At 28.2% G+C, this 15587-nt stretch overlaps 1 long non-coding RNA gene across 2 annotated transcripts; it reads left to right on the top strand.

The window, feature by feature from the left end:
* Positions 1 to 3748: 3748 nt before the first annotated feature.
* LOC112100218 lies at positions 3749 to 6247 on the top strand. Of its 2 annotated transcripts, XR_002906534.1 has the most exons (5): positions 3749 to 4078; positions 4565 to 4613; positions 4867 to 4925; positions 5684 to 5838; positions 6151 to 6247. It is a non-coding gene; the product is annotated as an uncharacterized LOC112100218 (long non-coding RNA). The 2 variants fall into 2 exon arrangements; XR_002906533.1 differs by lacking the exons at positions 5684 to 5838; positions 6151 to 6247 and having other exon boundaries at positions 4867 to 5641.
* Positions 6248 to 15587: the final 9340 nt, after the last annotated feature.

The following is a 15587-nucleotide window of genomic DNA, read 5'->3' as shown; positions in this document are numbered from 1 at the left end:
AAATATGAAATTAATATAAGATGTACTATTAATAAAATTCAAAGTACAACCAAATATCTAACAAATTAAAAGGTACAAACCACTAGTATCACTATAGCTTTAAAATATATCAATTAAACAAATTATATATCCATTCACAATACAATAAACAATCCAAAGTCTAAGCATTGTACGTTCAAATTCCAGCCTAACAGCAAGTAGAATCACTTTCTATCAATCTCACAGCCAAATTTTCAACAAATATGCACTCCAATTGCAACGGCACTTGAGTCTACGCAAAACCATCCAACAATTAATTTTCCTGCAAAACTGTAGTTGAATTCCAACACCAAAATTATCATATGCAACTTAATTTCTAGTCCTAAACTAAATAAGAAACCTAGAAATACAATAAAGCAAATTATCTAAACCCAATAATATGCTACTAGAAAAAAGTGCCTCAAGCAATAAAACCCCAATTAATGTGACATTTATTTTAAAAAAAAGATACATTATAATTTGAAATAAAAACGTGGACACAGTATGGAAGAAAAATCGTAGATGCACATACTGAGAGCAATATGTACTCGATTCCAATAAACTTACATAAGCAGTAAGTTGTCTTCATTTATTTGACTTCAATTACTTGATTAGATTTATTAGATTTAAGAATGTAATTAAGGAAAATAAAAGTAACAACTATTAGAGTAAGAGAAACATCAGAGAATTGTAAAATGTTTTGCTATCAGTCCATAAGCGATGGATTGTAAAATGTTAGTGGCCAACTATAAAAAATTCCAAGTGAAGAAGTTTTCATGCTCTTAGATAAATATATTTCATCAAGCATGAAATAGGGACTGGAACTTGAAATTTGAAATAATAATAGCAAAAGAGAATAAAAGGCACAAAGTATGTGAGATTATCATTACTCAATAGGCTACATATATTATTAATCATTAATCAACAGCCTAAATATGTTAACATTGAACCTGACAATTAGAAAACAGTTAACCATTCCAACCAGAAATTTGTCAATTAGAAATAATAATTCAAATGACATGCTAATTCAATGTACTAACAAGACTTTTATAGATAACTGAATATAGGTGCGATCTTCTCATCGTATGTCAAAGGCATAATGATCGATTTAGTGTGTCCAAGGGAGATCAAACTCTCAACAGTGATCTATAATTAAGCTTTTAAGAAAGCAAAACATGTAAAATATTTTTAAAAAATGAAGAAGAAGAGAAAATCCTAAGAATGAACTTACGAAAATTAATTAAGCTTTCAAGAAAGAAAAATAGGTAAAATATTTTTAAAAAAAGAAAAGAAAATTAAACAGAGCAATGAACTTAGCTGGCCTCGGAAATCGTCGGCGATCAAATCAACAATTGTTTTTTCCCAAGCAATATGCTGCAACGATCACCAACAAATATATGTTAAACATCATATGAGTTTTTCTTTCTTCAATATATAATTGTCTAAAAGCTAATTATTAATAAAGCTTAAAGTGATACCTTATCGCTTACATCTAATGATTTCACAAACACTTTCACACGTTCCTCCCATTCATAATCCACTTCCATTTTCTTTTTCTTTTAACTCACTCAGATACAAATACAAACAATCACACTCGATTTTTTTTTTCTATTTTACAAACAATCTTGTGGTCATTTATAGAAAGATAGAACAAGTAAATTAATAACATATTAGTTCCATCGACTGCCAAGTATACTTAATAGGTTTATTGATAAGCATAGCAATAGATGTCATGGGTAGTTGACATCAAATTTATTGTCAACAGAATGCTACTACAAAAAATCCAATGTCATCATTATATCCAGCAAATCAAATGAAGAAAACAAAAGGGCATTACTATATTTACTTCCTAACGTGTCCCAAAATAATATATGTTACTATCGCATACAAGATGTCAAATGTCAAATGTTTCATTCCAGAAATTGAGCTTATTCAAAATAAACACTATTTGTAGGAAAGAGGATGTATGCTAGGCAAACACTTGTACCAAACAAAATAAGCATAGAAAAATACCACACCCATAGAAAAAGAACTAAATAAGATAAACCAACTCATATATATAACACATGAAAAAAAGTGACTAAGAGAGAGAGGGACGACTGAACTTACAACTACGAACTCAAGTTAAAAGATGAACTAAAATGGTGATTTAAGGGTTTCAATGATGGGCAACGATTTAGGGTTAATCAAACAAATTGAATCATGGTGACTGTTTAGATAAGTCCTCTCAGCTCTTATCTATATATATATATATATATATATATATATATATATATATATAAACTAAAATATCAAACCAAATCATAGATAAAAACCCCAAACCAAAAATTTACACAATCTCAAATAAAACATACAACGAATACAAGCGAGTGAAAGAGAGTACTGAACTTTCTGCAACAAACTAAAGCAATCAGTGAATGGAAATGGCGATTAAGGGTTTCAATTAATAGCAGTAATATAGGGTTAATTAGAGAAACTAAAAACGAATAGAGTGAAGTAATTGGGTTTTGTAGGATATTGAACACGAAGAGAATTGATCTAATTGGTATTTTTTTGTCATTGTGGCTTAAGGATTGAAGGAAATCAGAGGAGGGAAAGTTTTTTGCTATATAGAGAAAAGAGGGGCAAATTGAAAAATTTTCTAAGGGGGAGCCATGTTTGGAAAGTGTTCATTTTGTTTTTGTTTTTTAATTTTTATACGCTTTGATTTTTATTTTTATTTTTAAAAATGCGCCGTTTGAGTAAATTTTAAAACGCCATTATTTTGGTTTTTAAATAAAATAATATATTAATATTTGGTCAAAGATGGTCACAATCATATTTTACCATAATTTCTTAATGGAATAAATTTGTATAAATGAATTCTTGATAGATAATAATTTTATCACAAAATCATTATTAATTCAGAACTGAAATTATATCATGAGTTTATCATATTTTTATGATATAAATCAATTTTTTACGAATATGTCACAAAATATTTGTCATCTATTACTTGTTTTTTTGTAGTGAATTAACCCCAAACCCTTGGGTAAAAACACGACTAAAAAATGTAAAACAATGACCCATATATTATGACGGTTTTTCTTAACAACCGTTATTAAAAGTATTTGATAACCGTTATTGTATGAACCGTCATAATATCTAATATTTACTATGACCATTTTATTATATAACAATTATTAAATGTCTAGGTAAAATATAACTTTACTTTTAATGACGGTTTTATATAAAAATATTCATTAATGTGTAATATTTACAACGACGGTTTTATTATATAACAATCATTAAGTGTCAAGTTAAAATATAGTTTTACTTTTAGTTACTTTTAATGACGATTTTGTGTAAAAACTGTCATTAAAAATTTAATATTTATAATAACAGTTCTATTTTATAACTGTCATTAAATATCAAAATAAAATATAACCTTATTTTTAACTACGATTATATATAAAAATATGTCATTATATGTCTTATTAAGGTATTAAACTATTAATGACGGTTGTAAAGAACCGTCATTTAAATAAAAAATAACAATGACGGTTTTGGATGTAACCGTCATTATATGTAAAATATTTATAAAAAAAATCTTAATCGGCTAAAAAAAAAATCATGACCTAATTTCTAATTCTACAAGCACAGCAGCAGCCACGCCCCCCTCTCTCTCACCCGCTCACTCTCCTCTCCATCTTCGGTCTCTCTGTCTCTTACGCTCACTCTCATTCTCTCCATCTCCGGTCTCTCTCTCTTTCATGCTCACTTTCACTCTCTGCATCGTTGGTCTCTCTCTCTCTCTCTCTCACGGTCTCACCATCTCCCTCTCCAGTCTCATCGTCTCACTCTGTCAATTTCACTATCGTCAGCCCATCAGTCACGCACCATCCACCGCTGCCAATCGATTCAATTTTTTTGATTAGCTCGTAGGGCAGATCGTGGTCGTGATTCAGAGTCCTAGTTAGTTCGCGGCAATGATCGTGATTCAGCCACCTCATCGACAGCAGTTGTCATTGTAGCTCGTTCAACCGTAGCCATCGCGCCCGCCGCGGGAGACAGTGAGCTGGTGATTTCATTTTCTTGTTTCAGATGCTTCCTTCTTATTGTATTTTCTTGCTCTAGGGTTTTGATTCATCCAATTATTGTTTGTTCTCTTTATTTCCTGTCAACTGACCTTCTATTAATTTAATAAAGAAATTTTCATCTCATTTGGTTTATAAATTGTTTGTCTATGATTCTTGCTTACATTTTAGTTGATTGTTGTTGTTATTAAGTTGTAATTCATTTTGAAAGTGCATTTTTTTCCCTGCATTGGACTTATACTAATGTAATTGAGAAAAAAATTGTTCCCATTTAGTGTATGCTGCTATCTGATTTTTGAGCTATATGGTTGCCGAAAGCTCTGTGAAAGAATTGTTATGCGATTCATTCCGGTGTCACGAGTACAATTTTCAACTAATTGTTTTGTGCCATCTTCAAATTTAATTGGATTTTGTGTTGAAAGTGCATTTTGATCCATTGGCAGTCTATTTATAGTTCAATCTTCTTTCAGGAAATGTACACGTATCGAAATACATTTGCTTACTCCTCAGGGACTACAGGTATCATACATTATTTTTCTTCTTATATTTTTGCATAAATGTACCTGTTAGTGCTTCAATTGGAGCCTTGAGAATGTAGAAAGACATTCTTTTTTCCCTTGCATGCATCTGCAAACATCTATCTACATGTATTTACAGAGAAAGACATTCCCTTTTTCTTTTTGCATTTCTGTGCTGCTCATAACCTAGGTTTTGCTCATTTCAAATCAGACATATATTCATTCTTTTATAATGGTGTTGTTTGCTTATTCAGTTCTGATGAGTCCTCATGGAAAAGAGCAAATGAATTGCTTGTGGAAGTTGCCAGTCATGGTGAAGATACTGGCTTATAATATATGAATTATCTTAATTTCTCTTTATTCTATAGAATCAATCTCTCACTCTCTACAATATGAAGGATTTAAGTTGAATTAAATTAAATGTGTAGTAGCTGAAAGAATTTTTTTCTCTTATTTAAGGTGATGTATTACTATTTTTATACAGTAAGAACAGCAGCAAAATTTTTGCAGTGAGACTGCTGTATTTTCACTGCATGATAAATGTAAAAACAGCAGCCAAATTATAGTTTTTCTGTTGTTTTTGCTGCAGCCAAATTACAGTTTTTTTTTCTGTTTTTCCTGCTGTTATACAGTCAAAACAGCAGCTCTGCTTTACCGCATGACAGCGGTAAAAACAGCAGCTCTGCTTTACCGCATGACAGCGGTAAAAACAGCAGCCAAAATATAGTTTTTTTTGCTGTTTTTGCTGTTGTTGTACAGTCCAAACAGCTGCAAAATCTTTGCAGCAAGACTGCTCTATTTTACTGCATGACAACAGTAAAAACAGCAGCCAAATTGTAGTTTCTTTTGCTGTTTTTGCCCGCTGTTATACAGTCAAAACAGCTGCAAAAACTTTGCAGTAAGACTACTATGTTTTTTCTGCATGACAGCAGCAAAAATACCAGTGAAATTACACTGTTTTGCTTTTCTTTTTTGCTGGGTTTTCCACTCAAGTTTTTAAGCAATAAAGTGTGGACTATCTTTGAGTATTGATAATTATATTTACTTTCTATTTTAAATGTTCCATTTCAGATTTTTTAAGTTCTCAACGCTATTCAAGAATTTAGCACTTCCTTCTCAATTTGGTAATCCTCCGACAACATCAATAATAAATTGTTGGTCGTTAGTTAATTTTCTCATGGCCATCAAAATTTTTGAGATCATTTTCAAATTGACCAGGGGCAAAGGTACAAATTCTTTTTTCAAAATTTATTATTGTGTTAGCATGCAAGATTTATTTTAGACATGTTGCATATTTTCATCAATTGAGAATATCGAATCGCTAGATTTGAGTGATAGTCTATGCAAATAGCGGATGTAAGTCATCATTGCTATAGTATATTTCAATTCTAAATTGCTTTACCTATAATTTGTGATTTAGAAGCTTAAAAGCTTTGTGATTTTCTCTATTTTGAAAAATGTATTGTCGTTTATTATCAAATACTTATTTTTGTAGTTTGGAACTAGAGTAATATGCTTCTTAATTTTTATTTTTACAGAACTGAAATTTACACTCAAGGAGAGATTGATAAAGTTAAATGGGAGTGGCCTACATGTATACATAGCAACTTGTTACTACTTAAACACATGGTTGATAAATTTAATGTAAGTCTATTAATTAATAATGATTTGGTACTTTAAAGTTTTGTTTACAACTTAAGTTACTAAAAATGATTTAATTATTATGACTTATAATCTATGAATTTATCTTAATTTTTATTTATTCTTTGTAAGAATGATGTAGATTGCTAAAGGTGGTGAGATTCGTTTGCAATTGAAAACTTGATGAGAAATTAGATGTACTCACACATGCCAATTTTGTTGGTTGTGAGTAGATTCATTAGTAGGTATTAAAGAGCTGTGAGAATTTTGATGTTAAAGCTAATTGATATTTTGTTGAAGTTCAATGACTATTAGAGATTTTTGTAGAGCTCTCTTTTTGTATATGAAACATTTGTGGAAAAAAATTGTAAATAATTTGACAGGAAATTAGAATTAAAATAGGGGCTTCAAATGGTTATGAAATTGTCATATTTATTTTTTTTAATAATTAACAACAATGATAACGGTTATTTGAAAAGAACCGTCGTTAAATGTAGTCTTCAACAACAAAGATGACAGTTCTTTTTTAAAATCGTAATTAAATGTTATTTTAATATTTAATGACGTTTTTACAATAAACTGTCATTAAAATGATGGATTTAATGATGGTTTTTTTTTAAAAAGAACCATCATAAAAAATTAATGAAAAAGTATATTTAATAATGGTTATTTCATATAACCGTCATTAAATGTATATATTTAATGACGGTTATACGAAATAACCATCATGAAAACATACATAGTTACTATAAATAATGACTATTTAGAAAATAACTGTCATTAAAAATATACATTTAATGACGGTTATTGAACTGTCATAAAAAGTATACTCCTTTTAATGTTGCTGCCTAAGATGACGGTTTTAAAACCGTCATTTTATGTCGCTTAGAACCGTCATTATTGACTAATTTTGTAGTAGTGAAAGATTAGGCTTTCTATTTTTTCATAATTCATAAGGGATCGCTTTTGTTTTCTTATTAGGCACACCATTCAAGATATGACATTTAGTTAAAAGAGCTTCATCGCAAAAATCTTTACCAAGCCCAACATTAAAAATCGTAACATTAACCATTTCTATTAGCGTCCTATTCTTCCTTTTAGATATGCCATTTTGTTGTCGTGTATATCCAATACTAGTTTCATGCACAATGCCAGTAGATTCACAAAATTCAAAAAATGCATATTCATCTCCTTTATCACTTCTGATGCATTTAATTTTAATGTCATAAAAATTCTCAACTTGATTTTTATAAATTTTGGATTTGGCTAACACTTGATCTTTAGAAGGTAATAAATATACATAGCAATATTTTTGAAAAATCATCAATAAACATTACAAAATATTTTTTACCACCTTTAGTAGGATTACTATACATATCACATATATCACTATGAATTAAATGCATCAAAGAATATATTTTTTCAATTGTTGGAAAAGGAGTTCTTGTGATTTTAGTCTACGCACACACTTTACATTTTTCATGCATATCATTTTCATATTTAGGAATTAATTCTAAATTAGCTATATCATGCAATCTTCTAATATTCACCTGTCCTAAATAATTATGCCACAAAAATAATGAGTCAATCATGTAAGTAGAAGAAACATTCATTTTATTAATGAGTTTAAACTTTCCCTCATACATGCATCCTTAGACAATATAAATTATTTTTTACTCAAATACAGGTTTGAAGCCAAATTTATTGAGGCAACCAAATGCAAGATTCTTCTTAACTTTAGGTATATGATAAACATCAATAAGAGTTAAGATTTTTCCATAAATATACTCTAGTTGTACGTTGCCTTTTCTTTTAATTGCTGCATGAAGGAATTTCCCACATAAAGAACATTCCTATCATCCATTACTTTGTAAGATGTGAAAAGGCTATGATCTTTGCACACATGCTTGGTTGCATTAGAATCTATCCACCATGCATTATCATTTCAGGCCCAATTCTTCTTAAAAGTTTTTGAGCCTTGTTAACTAAAGCCGTCGGCATTTAGAGAATACTTTAGTCAACTTTATTTGTTTAATGAGCTTTTTAAAAAAAAAAAATACTAAAATAGTTACAGAGATGGAAGCCAAACCATTTGCAAATTAAAATCATCTACTTCCAATTCATTACGACTGATAGCATAAACAATAATTTTAAGTTATACAAAGATTAATTATTTATACAACTATATAAAGGTTGACAATAAACAGTTCGTCCATTTATACTTGACAAGAATGATTTTTCATTCTACAATAATCATGGTTTAACAAAGTGACTTATGGTTGATAAATCTGAATGAATAATATTCTTCAGCTAGTCCAAATTTTAATAAAATGATAGTATGTGTAAATTTTCTTACGCATAATATTATAATATAGGATTTGGGTATTTAATTCAAGTAAAATTATTATTTATATTTGTGTGGGATGCCATTTATTTCATACATACTATTAATTTAGATGTTTAATAAATAATTCCGCAAAGGGTGGGACTATTTAAACCCACAAAACAACTCTTTACACCTATAATTTCACAATAACTTGTATTGTCAAATTACCCTTTATGACAATTACCATTAAGGACAGACCAAAAAAAAAAAAAAACTTAGTTACTGAGAAAATGAAAATTCTGCATAAGCTAAAAATAATTTTCTGCATCTCATGAAAATACACAATCAGATAGAAAAATCGAACAATAGAAATATTTGAATTTGATGATTCAAGACTTAAAGGAAAAATAGACTCCTTGATATGTATAACTAATAGTTAATTAAGCTAATGAACTCTATGGCAATTATGGCGATAGATGAAAAAACATGAAGAATTTTTTGCATCTTGCAGTTATAATATGAAATTATAAAGATTTTCGTGAAAGGCAATGGATGAAAAAGAAATGGACAATTTCAATGTAAACCCATCCGTAATATATTCAGTAGTTTGTTGTTGGCTCAAAATTTTCAATTTATTGGTGCACATCATCAAAGTTTATTTCTTCATGGATTTGTCAATTAGGATAGTTTTTAATATTAGCAAGGTGAATCAAAGTTGTTGTCACCATTCAATACTGTATAAGAAGGGAGAGGGAAGAAAAAAGTGAACGAAGATAATATAGGGTTATTTTTGGATTTTTGAAGGATTCATAGAGTATAATTTTATTTTTCAAATTTATGTTGTGGGTGTGTTGAGAAAATGGGTGTAGAAAGCAAAATTTTGAGTTCAAATCGCCTTTTCACAAGTAGTTTTGATTAATTTTCAGGGCACAATATCCCTAAAAGCATTGCAAATCAAGTTGGCTCAACAGTCACAACTGCAAATGTAGAACAGATTCTAGGGCACAACACTACTCGGCATAACGTAACTTACGTAGCAACAGTACCAGGCCCCACCAGTGGTACTGTTGCTGTGTGTGGGCGTAAGTTACGTTAACCGTAACTTAGCGCCTGCCTAATTGTAAGGAAGCAACGCTCTTTTCCTAATTCCCAATATGCTTCACTCCATCTCTAGGCTCTAGTAGTAAAGAGAATAGCAGCCGAAACTATTACACCAACTGCGCAGAGTTAAAAAATTTATGACAAGATGCGACCAATAATTTTGAACTACTTTTTTCTGTGGAAATATTGGTTAGCCTACAACTGTTATAGATGTCAATTCAAATTAAATTATTAATCCAGCTTTAGGGGCACACAATTCTTCTCAATGTGGCATATTGTCACTCTGGCGTAGAGATGGCCAATGGACTAGATGACACATGGCACAACATGTATTCGTACAGTACGGCACAATACCAACACGTTTTGGTAGGGTATGTGGTATGGCACAGTACGCACGTGGACTGGGCCAGACTTAAAATTTTAAGCACGCGAGCATTAAAAGCACTACATGATTAGAAATGGACTAAGTATAGCACGATAAAAAAGTTCACAATAAGCACATTTTATTTTTTAATGAAAGTAAACTTAAAATTTTATAGTTTTACAAATAACTTGAAAATGAATTTTTTAAATTCATTTAATTCTTAGTTTAAAAAGTACTATAATTGATTTATATTTATAATTTATTAAATATATAATTGATATCATGATTTTAATAAATAAAATTATAATTATTATGATTTTATAAATATCCATTAATATTATTGTGAATTATGATCTATGACTCTATGTAAGTCTAAGGTGGCGTTTGTTTTTTAACTTAATGACTTAAAGTGACTTAACTTAATTAATTAAGTTAATTAGAGATGTTTGTTTTTATAACTTAATGAGACTTTTTTGATAATTTTGACTTAATAAAATAAGCCAATTTTTTTGGCTTTTTACTTAATGGAGAAATCTTAATTAAGTCAATTACTTGCTAATGTCAAAAATATCCCTGCTTTATAATTTATTTTTCATGTCTATCCCAAAACTCACCCATAGACATTTACCCCACATAAAAATATCCATGTTTTTTCTTTCTTATATTATATACGATAAAATTTGAAATTTATGGTATTTTATATATTAAAATTCCAAAATAATTATGTATTCACTTGAATATAGTTTTATTTATAAATGTAAAAATATTATGGTATTTAATATATTATTTATTTGACATTCAAATTTAATAAGGATACAAATGTAAAAGTATATATTTTCAGCTTTTTAAGTTAAAAAAACAAACAACTTAATACTTATTTTTCAAGATTCAGACGAAAAAACAAACATATTATTCAGATTCAGATATTCAGATCTATTCAGAATTCAGACTAATTCAGGTCTATTCAGATTTCAGACAAAAAAACAAACGCCACCTAAGTTAACAATTAAGTTAACCCTTAAGAAAAATTTATTATTGTTGTTGTTGTTAAGTATAAAAAAAAATAATGTTAAAATGTCAAACTTAAAAATTAACATTACATTATCTTACTATTATTAGTTTATTATTATAAAATATAGACTTGAGTTTTAAATTTTCAATTCTATTAAATTTGAATAAAGGTATAGACCTAAAAAAAATATAAACTTAAAAAAAATATACCAATTACTTAGTACGCGCTTTTAAAAAACTAAAAAAAATTATTGAACTTTTTTTTAGACACAACACAACACATATGGGCAAGGTACGAGAAAAAAAAATTAAGCACACGACGGCATGGCACGAACATGGATAACCCTTGTTTTGATTGGCCATTTCTACTCTGGCATAAAATTGTGTTTTACTTATTTAATGGAAAACATCATCGCCCCGTTAAATTTAATCTAATTACCTTTCTTGCAAGGAAACGGAAAAAAAATGTAAATTTTAATAAATAAATAAATGAAAGGAGCCAGTTCTTCGAGAGAAGCAAAACTTCAAACTTGTGATCAGCACGAATAATATTGTCAGTATAACATAAATTGTCATAAAATAGTAGGTGGACCCACTCACACTGGTGTATACAGTGAGAGACATGGTTACAACTAGACACGCGTAAAATAAAATGTGCTACCGAACAAAGTCAACATGATCAGTCCACTACACGTAAGCCAACCCAGTATCCTTGCCAAAAGCCTTTGCAAACACCTAAAAATGACAAAATAAGCTGATTAGATAATACTCGGGAATTGAAAAGGATGTTCAGCAATTACTTCCAGCTGGGAAAAAATTTTAAAGGATGTTAAGCAAATTCCTCCAGATGGGTTTCCCAAATTACCTATTTCATTCTTAACTTAATAATTTTTAAATGGTAACATTAAGAGTGCAATTATTGAATTCTTTTACTATTATAATCTTATTGTTAGCTTCGTTTGGTATAATTTTTCTGATAAAATTTATTCAAATAAAATTTTTGTTAGTAAAATTTTTATAAGTGAAGCTTTTATTAAAGAAATTTTAGTTGTTTGGTTGTCGATGAGATCTTTGTTAAAAATTATATAAAATTATTTTAATAGATCAATTTTTAAAATTAAGATATATATATATATATATATATATATATATATATATAGAGAGAGAGAGAGAGAGAGAGAGAGAGAGAGAGAGAAATGTCATAATATTGTGAAATAAATAATGGAACATTTTGGACGATTTAACTTTTTAAAAGGTCTCTCTAATCTATACTCTCAAAATTTTAAAATTTAAGCTTTTGTTAGTAGAGACAAAAAAATTTATTTAATCCTTAAAAACTTTACTTAAAATGCAATCAAACAATAATAATAATTTTAAAAGGAATTTATGGGATTAGATAAGCACTTATGACCATTAGATAAATCATATTAAACATACACTTAGAGATTGTTTGTTAAATGTCTGAAGTTTGAAATTTTATTAATTTCAGATCTTTTCTAAAATATACTTGTTTGTTTTTTTGGAACTTATGTCTGATTTTCAGACATTTACATATGAATAGAAAAAATAAACTTTGTGACTTTTATCTGTATGAAAAAAGGTCTGAAAGACAAGTAAATATTATATTCTAAAAATATCTCTGTAAAATAACTTATTTCCTAAACTATAAAATCTAATTCTCTTTTTTTTTTTGAATTTACAAGGACATAAATGTCAAATAACTAAGTTTAAGATGTTTTTATTTTAAAAACAAACAAAATGCCACTTATATTCAGATATTTAAAAAAGAAAAATAAACATATTATTTAAATTTTCGTAATCAGACCCATTCAGACTTTAGAAAAATTCAGATTCATTTAGATTTCAGACAAAAAAAAAAAAAAACAAATGCTACCTTAGTTTAATATAATGCGCTCTTTTTTTTAAATCCCCTACTAAAAGGTATGTAGGGTATTCTATGTTAAAAAGTCACATGTATAGCTCAACAGACTAATTCAAACATAAAAGTATAATATTAGAAACGTAATAGGTATTTTGAAAAATTATGGACTAAATGGTAAAATGTGTGACCAGAAAGTCTACAATTATATTTGATGAAAATGTGTACACCTTGATATAATGTTTCTAGCTTAAACTTACCTTGCAGTCTAGAAAGAGAGATTAGAGTCTTAATTAAGCAACAGAGACTCATTCATAGTAGTTACGTGGGGCAAAATTTTCCACCAGCATATCCTAGAAAAATTAGTCCCCTTCAAGATATATACAGCTATTGATGACCCAATAGAATCTTTGAGACGATGTTTCTACCAGCATAATCTAGAATTATATCTGGATTATATTTGAAAATAATGGGATAAATTATCCAAACACTTAATGGCTACAAGCCTGCAATACAGTAGTCAGTAATAAATTGTCGAAATAAAAAGAAAAAAGAAATGATAAATCGCTCATAGAATCATACAATACAGCTGGCGGCGTTCGATTATTTCCACGGCCATGGATTATTTTTTCATTTTCTCAGAAACTTTTTCATAACTTAGATGGGTCAAGCAGCCAGTGGAAAGTTCGAATGGAAACACATATTAAGATTGTTGCCAGAATGTGACACGTATCTTAAATACTGACACGAATGGATTTTAACTTAATTAATGGTTGCCAGTTTGGTTGACAAACCTTTAATATTACATACAATCTAATTTACATATAAACCCATTAAAAATACTTAATTAATGCCTTTACAAATAATCCTAAAAAGCCCAGTGCAGAAATCAACGAAAACAAATTCCCACAGCTACCTCAGTGGCTCAAACATGCTCATATGATTGAAAGAAGAGATTATTATATCGCGATCAATTCAGTTTGTCATTCAAAATAGCTACTGAAACTAATTGTAATTAAAAAAGTGAATAGAGGAAGAGATTATTATTTTTAATTGCATTATAGTTTAATAATATTTGCATTAAGAAATTTACTAAAGGGCAGTTTGTTTTCCTAACTTAATGATTTAATTGACTTAATTTTAGTCAATTAAATCACTAAGGGTCAGTTTGATAATGTTATAAATTTTAAAATAATTATTGTTAGCTATACTGTAGAAATAATCAGCTGTGTAGAGAATCAATTAAATGTTTAGTAGATCTTACTGTTAAAATATTTTAACAATGTAAATAATTAAATTAAACATATTGTTGAATAAAAATTATTTACACATTTATAAACATGTAAATAAAATATTTTTAGTTGTGTATAAATAATAATTGATAACTAAAATATATATTTTATATTATTAATTTTATTTTTTATTTTGTTATCTCAATAGAATTGGTAATAATAATAATCTCTTTAAAATTAATAATTTTATTTTCTAATTTATAAGGATGGTTTTGGATTTTTTCCTATATATCAAAATATATATGAAATTGTATTAAGTATAAAAGTGATTCTCGAAATCAGATTTTAAAAAACTACTCTTCCTCTACTTTTAAAAATTTGTTGTATGATAGGGTGATTTTGCTAAAAGTGATTTTTTTAAAAAAATTGTCAAACATCAAAATTAGCTTTTAAACTTTTCAAAAGCACCTCCCGAAATAAATCCTAAATGGACCATAATTCTATTAATTTTTTCAATTTAATAAAAAAATTTAGTGATTGATAAGTCATTAAGTTTTTAAGCTAATTATTTTGTTTAGTTTTTTACTTAATCTGAAAATTTTGAATCACATCATTGAAAAATATTCTCTGCAATACCTTTATCTAATTAATTTATTTTCCTCCTTACCTAAATAAAGCTTACTAATATAGTAGTAAATTATCATTATTTTTATCTTTTTATTTTCTTCAAACTAGAATTATTTATCTTCACAAAATTTATTAATATAATTCTAATTTAGAATATTAATAGGTTGCATTCATTGAGCACCATTTATGTTATGATAAAATACTATCTTACTTATATTTTTTGAGATGTTCATTATATATTTAACATTTAAAATTGTAAGGACACAAATGTAAAGGTTTTGATTTTTAGATTTTTTAAGTTAAAAATAACTTAATATTTATTCTCAAAGTTTGTGACAAAAAATAAATAAATACGTTATTCAAATTCATGCATTTAAATTTATTTAAAATTCATACTACTTTAAACTTATTCAGATTTTAAATAAAAAACAAACACCAAATAATATATAATGGTACAATCCCAATGACAGGGGATCAATTACATAAGGAAAATGCTAAGTATCAAGAAGAATGAGAGAAAGTTGAGAGAATGAAGCATGTGCTGAGAGAAGAGAGAGAGAGAAAAAGCTGACAGAAGAGAGAGAGATGAAGCAAAACGACAACTTGAATTTTAGTTTCTCTCAGCTTTCTCTCGTTCTTCTAGTCATATAGCAACACTCAAAGAGAATAATTCTTTTTGACGCTTTAATTATGCAAAGAATTATTCTCTTTGAGTGCTGGTAGATGGCTAGAAGAACGAGAGAAAGCTGAGAGAAACTAAAATTCAAGTTGTCGTTTTGCTTCATCTCTCTCTC

Source organism: Citrus clementina, unplaced genomic scaffold (genome assembly GCF_000493195.1).
Source record: "Citrus clementina cultivar Clemenules unplaced genomic scaffold, Citrus_clementina_v1.0 scaffold_3, whole genome shotgun sequence".
In the NCBI taxonomy this organism is placed as follows: Eukaryota; Viridiplantae; Streptophyta; class Magnoliopsida; order Sapindales; family Rutaceae; genus Citrus; species Citrus x clementina.
Note: the sequence above shows the minus strand (reverse complement) of the source record. Positions and strands in the feature narration are given on the sequence as shown.